We start from the raw sequence: 15,072 nt of genomic DNA, 5'->3' as shown, positions 1-15,072 counted from the left end.
TTGGTCAATATTTTATGACCTACATAATTCAAAATCTGTGTTTAATAGTCCATATATTTACAACCTAATGTAGTCCCCATGCAATTTTAGGTGTCTTTAATACATCAAGCAAGTTGGTCTGCAATGTGTAGAGCAGGTGTCAATACTTTATGACCTTCAATTGTCAATATTTTATTTTATGACCTACATAAAACAGATGTGACATCATTATCGACAATTAATAAACTTCTCCCTCAATCCCCACTACCTCATACCCTCGGGGCGTGTTTGAAATAGCAAAATCGTACTACTGTCCTAATAGAATAATAACCATCTGAGGAGATTTTTAAATGAACAGAATGGACTAGATATGGTTACTGCAGATTTTCATGAAGAAGTCTTTGATTTTATTTCATCATAATTTTTTTAATTTGCAGATTGCCATGTTTATTTATGTGACTTCCATAGAGAACAAGCCTGGGACAGGTGGCTCAAGTCACAAGTCAGTGGTTGTGCAGAGTACAAAGATGAGATACTTTTGATGTAAATGGCTCAAAGTTATATATGTGCTTTGAAAAATTATTAAGGTCTTCCGTTTCCAACGGAAGACCTTCTACTGATTCTGTTGTTTCTTTTCCACTATTATTATTTTTTTTTTCTTACCGATTTTGTGCAGACGATTTCTCGAGAACGCCAGGATAGATTTTCACGAAACTTTCAGCAATGATGGCAAATTATCGGAACTTTATGCGTTTTTTTTTTATTTTGTCGTCGTCACTTCCGGTCGCGAGATATGGCCAATTTTCGATTTTTAAAATGGCATTTTGTCCGCGAGTGTTCTCAAAAACGGTTAAAGATTGAGTCTTGAAACTTTCAGGGATGATAGATTGTGACTCGTAGATTTGAGAAACCTGTATAGCATTTGTTGCCGTGACGTCCGTTGTCCACCGGAAGTTGTTTAAAAATATGCAAATTTTTATTTTTAACTTATTGAAATGTTTTTAATAGAGGCAAATAGACTGTTTCGAGTCATATTATTTCCACCGGAAGTTATTTCTTCCGAACCGGAAGTAGTCGAAATAATGCTCATTTTTCTTTGAAACTTTGAGGGATGATTCCTCCACACTCAGTGAAGAGTTAAAAGTCATTTTGACTACTTCCGGTCATACCGGAAGTGAATAAAAAAGACCGGAAGTTGTTTGAAATAGATATGAATATTTTTTACATTTAAAGTCGTTTTACTTTCTTTTATCAATCAAAATTTCCCAATCAAGATCTTGTCAGAAATCTAACGGAAGACCTACTCGTTGCTCGCAACGAGATCTCATCTAGTTTTTTATTATTTTCTTGCGTTTATCTGATTGCAGTGATAATACAAGGATTTCTGTCTTGATGGTATATTTTAACAGATTCACACATATACTTTTATTTATGAGCATGACATGAAAGTATGGAATTTTACGCAAAATTTATCCAATCACTGATGTCATTATATATGAATATATATTAACTACTACTCAGTCAAAAATTAATTTGCCATGGGGTTTTTAATTTTAAAACATTTACTTGTACATGTAGGTTCCGAGAAATAGCCAAATCCACAAGAGAAAACCAATTTCAGCAGAACTTGGACAATTTACGTTGCAGCAAGATATGGAAAAACAAATTGAAGCTGCAACAATGGTTTGAGCGCATTTGGCTAGCCAATTATGAGGTAACACAGTGTAAAATTGTTTTTAAATGAATAACATTTTGGAAAAAATAATCAAATTGCATTTTTGAAATTGAATTTGTCATTAATATCATGTATTTTCTTCTCTTTTTTTAATGTTTTATAGAGATGGGTGAGCTTGTTTAGGAGAAGTTTGTTCAATGTCAGGGTATCAACAACAAATGGACTTGAACGACAACACCTGAAACTGAAACAAGAATACCTGTCTCACACAAGTGACAAGTCATTATCAAACCTTGTCAATGTTCTTTTTTCACAAGTCTTCCCTGAAAGTTATACACGGTTTGTACCAGATTCTTATCAGTAAGATAATTATTTCTTTAAGAAATACTAGTAATTTTTTACATGTACAATAATATCATTATTTATTATTTGTAGGTATATTCAGTACAATGCAAGAAGCTTAGATTCTTGTAAAGCATACAGCGCCAGCATTCCAAGTTTTTTGAAAAATAGACCAAGAATGTTGGTAGAACATTGTGTGAAAAGAATGCCTCCTCAAGTGCTGGTGATACCAGGGGAAAACATAAGAGAAAGGTCAGTTGGAAACTTTCAGGTGAAGAGTGTGGATTCTGGAAATGTGTATGATATTAATCTGGAAATACCATGTCCATCTTGCACTTGTTATGACTGGCAGAAATATCACCTGCCATGCAAGCACATGCTTGCAGTATTTCAGCAATATCCGAGCTGGGACTGGGACTTTTTACCATCTGAGTACCGGGATGCCCCGCACTTTAATTTGGACTTTGACGTTTTGGAGTCCATTCAAAATTTCGAGTAAAAAAAAAAACATCATGTCCAGTAGAAACATCTCCAGAAATCCAGTACCCGCAGGTGAAAGAACAAACAGTTGCACAGTTCCAGAAGAAAGAGAAAGCCAGTTAACAGATGCCCCGTCAAACACCAAGGTCTGGCTTCAGTGCAGAGAGCTGGTTAAACAATTTCAGGGCAGCATAATGAATGTTTGTGGACTCAATATAAGCAACATTGTTCAACAACTGCAACAAGTTGCTGATGTATTAAAGGAAATTGAGCCAAGAGATGATGACCTTCCTGTGATAATGCCACCAAAACAAAAGAGGCTCAGAAACATGGATGATGTCCCACATAGTAAGACTTTCCTTTTAGACAGTGCCAAAATTAAATAAGTTCTAGTTAGTGCATATACTGTTTGATACATGTATCACCTGCTACATATTAACTACCTTTTTTTTAAATCAATTACTAGTATTTTTAATGATAATCAATTATAATCAATTATCATTCAGTAGAAAGTGTCAGAAAGCCGTATTATTTGGTATTATTATACCCAACAATTCATTGCTTGTAATTCATATTTTTCAGAGAAAAGAAAAGTTTCGAATTTGCTAAGGCCAAAAAAAAAAAAAAATAAAAATAAAATCAAGGAAACAGAAAGGTATTTTTTCTAATAAATATATTAATTATTTTTAAATGCATAATGCTAATATTCATGTATCAGTTACGCACACACACATACATATATAGTACATGTATTTATGTTACAACATTGCACCTCAGGAAATTTATGTTTTAGAGAAATATTAAACAAATGTGTTGATTCACAGGAAAGACAACAAACATATCCCTAAAAGATGTCTGTACCCCATCTGAAACTGATGTCCAAATGTCTAAAGGATATCAAGATCTACACTACAGTCAACGCGGTTTCCGTATTTACCGCGAGTCCTCGCGGTGTGAAATTGATCGCGGTTTAACACAGGTAACTCAGGTAAAACCGCGTGTTCTCGCGGTACGGGTCCTCAACTAATCCACACCATCGCGGTTTGTGTTATCCGTCTCAGGTAAAAAATTATTCTCTTCATGGACGCGAGTTACCTCCCCCGACGGAAAAAAACAGAACAAGAATGAATAGAAGTTAAAAAAAAAAATAAAAGGATAAAACCAGTCTTAGCAGTTATTTAGGTCTCCCTTTTTATATTTGATTAATTTATCTTTTTACTTATTTCACACCTCTTTCAAAAATTAAAAAAAAAAAAGAAACAAAAGAAAAGGAAAGAAAGAATGCATGATATGGAGACAACTAGATATATATATTGTGTGTTCATTTATTGTTCGTAACTTATTCGTAATTATACATATGTATTAATTTTGTAGATCACAGTTATTGATCATCCGATAACTCAATGATTTAATTGTCAATTGAAAACAACTTTTCCATCATTTAACCATTTTGAATAATTAAAATAGTCGCAATATTTGAAAAAAAGGCGCTCAGAATAAAATCCTCAAACGAATAGATATTTTTTTCTGTATTACTTATTAATAATTCAAGTGTTCTTGAAAATTCTAAACTTGAGAAAGTACGTATGAACGTACAACATGTATTATAATACTAGACTCTTTTTCATGACTTCCAATCTAGTGCGCTTTGTACGGTATTTATCCAGGTATTACAAACAAACAATGATTCGGGTGTAAAATATGATTTAAAAAATATATCCTGTTTATAAATATTATCATTCAAACTTTAATTTACTTTAGATACATGTTTATTCGTAAATAGCAAGCTTTATCCTATTTTGATTTAAAAAATTGAATTAATTTTCGATCCATAATCAACTGATAATTCAAAAATTTAAAACTGATTCAAAGTTAGTTTAAGTTTTCATTCGTTGATTGTTTTCTAAATAGTGATGGTTAACCTATTGACTGACTTCCCATGCTCTGGGCATCACACATTATCTTCATGCATGTGATACCATGGATACCCCTTCCTGAATTTACGTTGTTTTTTTTTTTTTTAAATTTATTTACCTTCAATTACAGGCAAAAAACGTTATTAATAGCTCAGAGGATCTTACAGCACGTGCAAATATGCAACATTCGATTTTGAAATTTAATTTACTTTAAACTGATAAAATACAATTGGAATAGAAGGTTCTATGTGTCCCCGGGCTAGGTTCGAGTTTGTACAGTCAGAACCTTGGCACTGACGAAGACAGGAAGTGTTATGTAATAGATATACACATACGTCTACACTACAATAGATTAGATAGATTAGATTTCTTAAAGTTGTGATTTACCTGTATTGTATACCTGGACATGCAAAATTTTGCATTAATATTGAATAGGAATCTGCGTCGTAAAACTTGAAATACATCGCAAACTCTTAAATAATTTGTCCATTTTATAAGTAGCAAATTATTTCATACAACATTTTCCATTGATTCAATACAACATTAAATTCTCAGGAACTATTAGAAAAATGAAATTTCATTCAGAATTCCTCCAGAATTTGAAAGCTTTAAACAAACAGCAAGTTTTATGCATTAATATTACATAGAAAAATAGATTTAATAAGTATCTCATATTCAAAAATCGACGACGATAGGAGAAGAAAGGGGGGGGGGGGGGGCTGGGGCTGGTTTTAACAGTTTAATGAGACGTATTGTTCATATTTATTGATTATTTTCTAAAGATATGCTATGTATATTTTGGGCATTCATGAAGTGTGTTGATTAAAAAAATATATACAGTATAGTGTAAACAGATACATACAGACAAGTTTCCTGAAATGTCCCTCGCCGTTTATTTTAGATTTTTATTCTTAACCCCCCCCCCCTCCCACACAAACTAATCCTCATGTTTCTCTACCCAAAATTACAGTGTGTAATTTAACACCCACTCCCGTAAATGATTTTAAACTTTCTGTTTTGTGAAACCTTTCTCTTTGGTTTCAATAATTACTCTATCAGTCCCAAGTTTTTCAAGATCGCCGACCTATAAAAAAGAAGACTTTTATTGGTTTTTTTTTAACATTCTTTATACGAGTATAACGATATTTTTGTGATTTCAGGATTGCGTTTGATCAGTTGATATAACCTACAGTACATGTATGATGGGTGATCAAGATGTCAAGAGCGGCTACTGAAATATGATCATGTAATACATGCAGTTTTTACGGCTTGAAAACACGGTTATCGTAAAAGGGCTTGATCATCTAGTGAATTTTCCGAGAACCCATAGTCTTATTGTGGGCGACCGAAAGGATTAGCTACGCCCCACTGCACACGCTGTAATTGTGTAATACATGTACACGTATTTGGTCAGTTTCAACTTATTTAGTTCATGACTTCTCTGCTTAATTATCAGCTGAGAACGCAACCATTTAATTCTTTTAGCTTTATAAAAATGACTATTTTTGACTTCTTTTAGAATGATGAACAGAGCTGTTATCCATTTTTTCATTCAGGCCCATAAGTCACAGATGAGGTGGTGATCAATATCGTTAATACAAATATTCGGGATTATTGTAAATAATATTTGAATATGTTGGAAGAGGTATTTTGGCGTGAAATTATGTGTTTTCATTTTTTTTTCAGTTATATATACATTGCAATTTTCAATTTGAAAAAAAAAAAACCCACTGCAGTAATACTGTATGAAAAAACTGTTATGATGAAAAAAGGGCGTAATATAAATCGAATCGATATTTAATACAATAAAAAAAAATTATGTTGAGTTGTAGATCTCCACAATATAATTCAGGTTACTTATTAGAAACTACAACAATGATAACATTTTGATAGAATAAATGCCAAGTATCGTTCAAGTATCACTCTTTAGACTGAAAAAAAAAATTATAAATTATTTCTAGAATTTTAAAGCTATATATGGCGTATCTGAGTTAAAAAATAAAAATACGAGATTGAGTGTAGATGAACATGATATTTGTTATTTACGTTCAAATTAAAATTTTCGCCGATTTTAAACTTGAATAACCCCACGTTTCTATAGTTAAATTGACTTTAAACTGTGTCTGATATTTAAATGCGGAGACGGTATAAAATAAATCAGTTATTGTTTTAAATTTCTAATGTCTATAAAACGCGATTGATTTAAATTGTGTAATTTACAGAAAAGTCCTATCTTTATATAAGGTAATAAAACAAATAGAAAGACCTTTTTAATTTTATTAAGCCTGAACTTATCAAAAATATGCCGTCTATGACTTTAACATGTTTAAGCCACATTTTAAAAAAACGATCTTATATATTCACAATTTAATATCCTTACTTTGACATTAAGGATTATCGACTTCACATTGAGTAAAATACGGTAGAGCACACCGTCACGGTAATCTCGTGTCCCCGCGATCACCGCGATGATAAAACCGCGACGGTGTATCGCGGAAAGGATTAAAACACCATCGCGGGGGCGCGGGAAAATACGGGATCCGCGTTGACCGTAGTGTAACTGCTACTGCAAAAGATGAAATACAACGTATGTTCAGCTTATATTTTCATTTTGAATGCTGTTAAATTGAAGAGAGCTAGCAGGTAAAACATTAAATTACAAATTATTTATTATAAAAAAAACATTATTTCTTCAGTTCAAAAAGAAGTACACAGAATCTGGGATCAGACTGAAAAAACACGTTACGTCATGGCAAGATGTGGCGGTACTAACCTAACTGATGAGGATATCATCTCATTGAAGGGGAACAACTGGTTGACTGACCAAGTAAAAATTTATAGTCCGATAAAATGCTATGGAAAATAAACTAGAACTATAAAACGAACTAATAGACTGATATAATGAAGCTTGTAGCCTAGGAATGGGGCACTATATGGGAGTGGGGGAGCCGTTTGGGGAACATATGTAATGGTTCTCGTTACAAGTAGAACTTGTTATCAAAGTGAGTGCTGATTCAAGTAATGATTGAAGATAATGAAAAGATAATTAGAAAACATCAATGTCTATTGAGGTATTGACTTATTTATCTATTTAAGGTTATTGACGCATGTTTGGGGGCCATTGCCGAGGCAGAAACAGACAAGGGAAACAAAGTCTTTAAAATGGCCACCACAACAATGACATCTATAGTGGAAGGACATTGTCTCCAAAAGATGACTTTAAGAGATGTATGTAGCAAATCTCTTTTTGCACAGTTTCTTGAGTGTTCCACATTTATACACAGATGATTCCTAATATTAATTTTGTCTTGTTTTCTTTATGAACCCTTTTCCTAGTAATAAACAGTGTAGGTAGCAAATGAAACGTGTCTTGGATTCTTTTAATCAAAATTAAGTTTATTTATTTTTCTGTTCTGTATTTTCAAACCTGCAAAAAATTAAAGTTTAGATGTAGAAATAAAGTTCTGTCCCAAAGATAGCATTAAATTTTGAATACCAAAGATTCATGGATATGTCCTTGTAAAATAGAAAATTATCCTGAAATACTCTGGTCTGGAACCTGTTTTTGGTGAGCTTGCATGCATGCATTTATTCTAAGGATCATTTTTTCCTTTCTTCAGGTTCAGTTACATGACTATCAAGTAATAATTGGGGCTTATCTCCAACAGATGGGACATTGGGACCTTGTGGTAATTAATCTTTACTAAAAATAGAGTAAAGCTTGATTTCAGTATGAGATTATATGAATAGATGGTGAGGTGTAAGATCATATGTATTTATATGTATCAATTGTCATTCATATTTGAATGTGTTTTACACAACCATAAATAGGTAATAGAGCCAATGACAAGAACTATATTCTTCTACAATCCTCTTGGTGAGACCCTTCCACAGAAGACACGCATTCAAGAAAATTGGAGGTATGTCTTATTAAGAATTGAAAATATCATTTAACTTGACTAAAATTAAAGGAAGGTTTATGACTTATTTGTAATTATTACGAAGTTATAACTCAATGGACCTTTTGTTAAAGGATACTATAAGGTGCACTAAATTCAAGGTGCAAGTGAAAAGTTTAAGGTCTTTCTTTTTCAGCCATTTCTTCAACAGAAGAATAAGCCTTGAACTAGAGGTAGGCAAGTCTGGGAAGAAATGGACTCTTAAAACTGTTCCACACACAAAACAGCAGGATGGGCAAAATTGTGGTGTATACATAATTCTGGTAGGAAACAATGACTTAATTATGATTCATATCTTTCAGTGGTAAATAATTTTATTCAAAATGCACACTTTCAGTATAAATTTTTATATTGTATCAGTGTATTTTAGGGACCAGAAAATCTAGTGATTTTATCATAGAATTTAACATTTATCTATTAACACTATTAATTTTATGATTTTGTGGAGATCTCTTAATATTTTTAGACCATATTTTTGTTTGAATTATTAACAGTATTAATTTATAACTATTAGTATTGACCATATCTAATAGTGCTAAAATAAGATGTTCTCTAACAATTACCTTGCATTGTATTATGCCTTGTAAAGAAAGAGATATTGCATTTCATATCCTTAGTTTTGTGAAAGATTTTTTACAAAAGAGAGTATTTCAAACATTACTGGTGAAGAACTGAGGAATACCAGAGTGAGGCTTGCTAATCAGTTGCTGATGTATCAAGGTATATAACTTTACCCTGTTGGGTAATTTATTTTAATACTTCCATCAGAGGTAAATTTAACCTTAACTTTAATCAATATAAGACTTGGCAAAAAAATAAGGTTAACACTTTATAAGGTGTCTATATATGTATTCATTAATGTCTGTCTGAGCTTATATAATGTAAACCCTGATTGAGTCTCAAAAATTATCAACTTAAATAAAAGTGCTATGTATTTTTTTTTGTTTGATTTGCAGTATATATCAAAGACAAATGTCCAGCATGTGGATTTCAATTGAAACAAAGGCAAAATAAGGTATTCCCCCTTTTTAAGTCCTCGAGTTTTTACATTAAGCAAAGAAATATGAAATATCCAAAACCTACATTTGAAGATTGTCCTTTTTTACATTTTGAATTGTGTTTTCTTTTCTACATTTTTAACAGATAACTTGTAGACAGTGCGACAGGAAATTCCACGTGTTGCCATATTGTGTTGGAGAATCTCTTCAAGGCAATGATTATGACCATTTTACCTGCAGGCAATGTCTTGCCTGTGTGAGAGAGACAGTGAGTTTCACTTATAAAATATGAATTTGGTATGCCTCATGTTTGTGAATTTTTGTCTTTTGTCTCATAAAGACTGCAATCATTTGGCATTAGCTGAGTCATGTTTCCCCTTGCTTAGATGATTAAAACGTTAAAAATAGAATTCAGAGAGAATATTTAATACTATCCAACTGAATGTCTTGGAAAGAAATTGTTATTAAATACAGTTCCAACACTTTTCATTTATTACTATTTTTAACTACATATTTATTCCGATACAGATGTCAGAAGATAGTGTTACCATGAAGGTTCATCAAGCAAAAAATGTAAACCAAATGAGTAGCACAGATATTGAAGAAAACGGGTATGTACATGTATACATCTATACGAGGATTGTCCATAAAGTGCATGGACTGTAATGACGTTTTTGTCAAAATGAATGGTTCTGTACATACTTATTGTTTATCAAAATATTTCTTATGAAAATCCAAGTCAGTATAGTTTGGTTTTTATTGTTTGAACTTGATATTTTTGTAAAAATTAAGAGTCTTTCAAGGTCGCAGATAGTGTGCACGACCCAGGGTTAAAATAACATTAACTTTGAAATAAAGTGTTGTGATTAAAATGAGGTAAATTACTGACAAACAAGTTAATGAATCAAGAATATCAGCTGTCTCGTTTAAAGTCATCATTTTGTAAGTTCTACTGTCGATACAATGACCTTGTCAGCAAATACAGTTTATCATTGAGTCAAATGCTGACTGATGTTTTTCATATTAATTGTTATGCCATTATTTACACACTGAATTGTCGACGGATTTTTCCATTATTTCCCGACCATGACAAGGAGCACACAGCGGGTGTGACTGGTCGGCAGGGGATGCTCGCTCCTCCATGGCACCTGATCCCACTTCTGATGTTTGGATGTTTAGATTAACTATTTTGTTGATCCCTGATTGTCCTATTTCTCTTGCTTTGGGGCAGCATGTCTTATCTATCAGTTTTTATTTCCTTTATTAGGGTAAAGGCCCCAGGGCCTCTTGCTATATAAATTGAATTCATTTATAAAGTTGAGCTACAAGCAATGAATAGGTTATTTATTCATTTGTTTAGTTCATTTCTTCTGTATATTATAAATTGTTATATTGCAGAAAAACTTTTGATCAAGATATACTCCAAAGTTCAAGGATGTTGTGTTTAAATCAGTAAGTGATGTACTAGAATTTTTCTCTGGATTAAACAACTTTAGGAATTGAATATTTATCAAAACATAATTAATACTTAAACCATATAAACCTACTTTAAACCTGCAAATTTCACAACTTTTTTCAACCAAATATAATTTCTTTCCACAAACCATTTATTTGTCTTTTTTATTTAGAAAGTTTCCTCAGTCATGAAAATTAAAACTCACAGATGAATTTTATTCTGAGGAATAATTAATAGAACTTGTTGACATTACTGTCTGTCGTATAGATTCACATACATTTTGTAATTAACTTTGCTACCAAACAATTTAGAATTTCTCTGAGAAAAACTGTGAAGATTTGATGGATGCAATGCAATATTGTGGCTGGAATAGCATCACAAGAGCAGCAGAGGAAGTGGGTGCCAAAATTCCAGCTTTACCTAATAATGTCCAAACCAAATTTCATGGATACAAATGTTTGGGTGACTTTGGTGATGGGTATGTGAAATTGCAATTTAAAATAGTGAATTCATTGTGATAATATATTCCTATAGTCATTCATTAAGTTCCTCATTTTTGTTCCTCTTAAAAGTTACTTCTTTTCAGATATATTAGTCTCCTTCCAACATCAATTCGTAAAAGTGATATGTGTCCTTTGGATACAGGATGTTCTCCGTCAGAAAGTTTATTTGCCTCCATTAGTATCTTACTTTGGGGAAATGTCTACAAAAGACAGTTTCTTAAACTTGCTGTTGTTTGCTATGAAATCAGAAATTGTCCGGTGGGTATTTATAGCAGTAATTTCAACAAAATACATGATATTTTTTTTTTAAAGAAAAATAGATGTACCTTAGCTGCTACTTTTCTTTGAGCCAATTTAGGAATTATATGCTTTGCATAATTTTTTCGTATTGTTTAATTGATTTCAATGAGTAGACTCTTTTCTCTAGACCTCACTACTTCCTTTCTTTTTAAAAATTAAAATATAATACATATATGTACCATTATTTCTTTATACATTGATTACATGTAGGGAAGTTTCTCTTCTGATTTGTCTCTTATTTTTTCACAAGGATCAAAAAAATCTCATATGGAAGGCAATAAAATCAACATCCACAAAAGATACTGCAGATTTAAGTAAGAATTAAATTCATTTTACCTTCTTGAATCTAATCAAAGTTTCTACTGAAAAAACATATAAAATACTTAAGTATCTATCTATTTATCTTGCTCTCTTTCTTTCTTATCACAAAGTCACTGGCAATTTGGCAATGTTACTGGTACTAACAATGTTTTGAATTACTGCATTCACTGTCTGAAGAACTGATGCAGATAGAAATATATATATATATATATATATGTGTGTATGTTTATGTTTCCTTATCTTCCAGGGGAGATGCATTTGAAAAACATTGCTTCTTTCATACAGCACAAGATTATTGTCCATACCAATGTTGGATCAGAAATATATTCCTGTGAGAAAAGACAAGTCTATTCTCAACATTTCCCATTACTTTTGATAACACTGAAAGGAGCTTCCAGCATGTCATATTTGCCACTGGTTGAAGGTTTCTTTGTTGGTAGAGGACGTAGATTTTATGAGAAATGTGGAGCCATTGCATTTGGGGTATGCCAGGGAGATTTTGGGGGAAAAATATCTTGCACTTTTTGTGGCCAGAATTATCATAGGCATTGCATTGAAATAGATGATGAGCCTGCATACTGTGGATGCCATATTCCAATGCCATACAAGCTTAAAGAGTAATTATAAAGTGCCCTAAATTTTTTTCATGTTCTTTGATTTAGATACACCTCGAAGAGTGAATAAATTGATTATTTTCCTAGAGTAATGATAGCATGCAGTCAGTCTATCTATCTATCTATCAATTAATCTATCTATTTCAGTCAGAGTGACAAGGATGTCAATAAAGTCCTAAAGAAAATGGACATACAGGTCAGTAACTTATTTGAAGCTGGAGTATGGGCATTCTACAATGTTTTATACAATTGTTCTCATCAATGTCCCCAAACGTTCAATTCTTTTCTTTCTTATTTTTATTTCATGTCTTTTGTAGAAACTTATCAGGTCAATAGAATGTGGGGAAAAGCCATCATTTAGAATGGAGATAGCCAAAAGCAAAAACTCAGGGAGGAAGCAGTGGCTTATAGAAAAAAATAAAAGTATCATGGCCTTGTCAGAAAAGATGGTAAAGTTTTATTCTTTCTGTCTTCGGTTTCATAAAAATAGTTGTAGGAAAATGATACATTCTTAATGCTCTTCTCCTATAACCAATGAAGAGAGGAGTCTACCTTTATAAAACTTTTTTTTACATATAATCGTTCTTATGGGCAATCATTACCTGATGTATGGTTCATGCATTAGGGTATTAAATTTGAAATATTTCATGAATATCCTGAAAACATTACCACAATGAGAATTTTTGGTGTGTATTTCACAATATAATTGTACTTCATGAATGATATTTCTCTTTATCAATTTTCTAGATTGATTTCCTTACCAGCAAGGTAAAGAAAACTGCACACTGCTGTGAGAAAAATGTAAATTATGCACTTGACATTTATATTCCAGAGGTATGATAAGAACTGCAAATTCAAATATTTTATTAAATAATCAAATCATAACATTTTTTTGATACCTGTCCTAAACTTCTTGATTATTACTGATTATTACACATTTACATTCCAGAGGTATAATAAGAACTGCAAGTTCAAATATTGTTTGAAATACTGTATAGGGGATTAATTTCACGGGTAGTAATTTTCACATTTTTCTCTAATCGGACACGATCACAGTTTGTTGAATTCGCGGAATCAGTGTATAATAAAAGTTACCTTCCTTATCTTTAACCATGTAATCCATAGCTAGTATAGCAAGAACGACATTTATCAGCGTTATGTATTCACTTCACGAACAGGGTAGGTTTATAGTTAGATTCAGTAGTTAATTGATGACTAATCAAAACAAGTGCCGTTATTAAAAATTTTTTACTATAAACGTCAAATGACTTTCCTATATGCTTTTACGATGAGTGCATGTGTACACATCTTTCCGAAGGAATACACATCACTGCGAAAAAAAAATACTGGACGCTAATAAATGTATTAATGTAGGTAGACGTAATAATATCCTTCCATATCTTCAGCAAATTCGATAGTTATTCGAATGATATATTTCTAATCCAAAATTTCCATAAAAACTAATACGGATAATGCTAATGCAGGTAACAAATACACGTGGTAACGTTACGCATGGGTAATCAAAACCCATGACCCATGTGTTTTGATTGATGAAACGTGTATCTATTAAAAGAGCTTTTTAACAATAAATACAAGATATTAGCGCTTACTTGAATTAAAGTAAAGCGTGATAATTAAAATAATTGAATGACAATTAAGTACTACTCCTAATTACTGAATGACCATGTATTGTACGTATATATACCTATCGTAGTCTGTTCTCAAATTTCCAAATAAAACATTGAGGTTTAATATTCAAAACTTATTCACTGTTTCTTGAATTCACGGATTTATAAACACCGTGAATATAGCGAATATAAACACCGCGAGCTATTTTCTCCCTATACAGTAATCTAAACATAAATTTTTTTGTAATACCTGACCTAAATTTCTTGATTATTACAGATTTTGATAAAAGTTATTCAAAACCAGGAAATGGTTAATAGATTCCAAGCAGAATTAATCATGGATGAATTACCAGTACCTGTCCCGGATGTGCAATGATAGTACGGGAGTAGTACAAATATATGACAATGTCTCTGAGAGTGTTTACCTACCTGTACCTGATGTGAAATGAGATATTAATTGATGTAGGTATATGACAATGTCTCTATGAGTGTTTACCTACCTGTACGTGATGTGAAATGATAGAGTATTTGATGTAGGTATATGACAATGTCTCTATGAGTGTTCACCTACCTGTACGTGATGTGAAATGATAGAGTATTTGATGTAAGTATATTACAATGTCCCTATGAGTGTTTACCTACCTGTACGTGATGTGAAATGAGATAATAATTGATGTAGGTATATGACAATGTCTCTATGAGTGTTTACCTACCTGTGATGTGAAATGAGAGAGTATTTGATGTAGGTATATGACAATGTCTCTATGAGTGTTTACCTACCTGTACCTGATGTGAAATGAGATATTAATAGATGTAGGTATATGACAATGTCTCTATGAGTGTTTTCCTACCTGTACCTGATGTGAAATGAGATATTAATTGATGTAGGTATATTACAATG

The 15,072-nt window shown here is 32.1% G+C and overlaps 1 pseudogene; it reads left to right on the top strand.

The window, feature by feature from the left end:
* Window positions 1-402: 402 nt before the first annotated feature.
* Window positions 403-14,573, top strand: LOC133198569 (uncharacterized; annotated as a pseudogene).
* Window positions 14,574-15,072: the final 499 nt, after the last annotated feature.

This window comes from Saccostrea echinata, unplaced genomic scaffold (genome assembly GCF_033153115.1).
Source record: "Saccostrea echinata isolate AGI-Se365-2 ecotype Australia unplaced genomic scaffold, CSIRO_AGI_Sech_v1 ptg000033l, whole genome shotgun sequence".
Taxonomy (NCBI): Eukaryota; Metazoa; Mollusca; class Bivalvia; order Ostreida; family Ostreidae; genus Saccostrea; species Saccostrea echinata.
The sequence above is the reverse complement of the archived record's forward strand: the minus strand, read 5'-3'. Positions and strand labels throughout refer to the sequence as shown.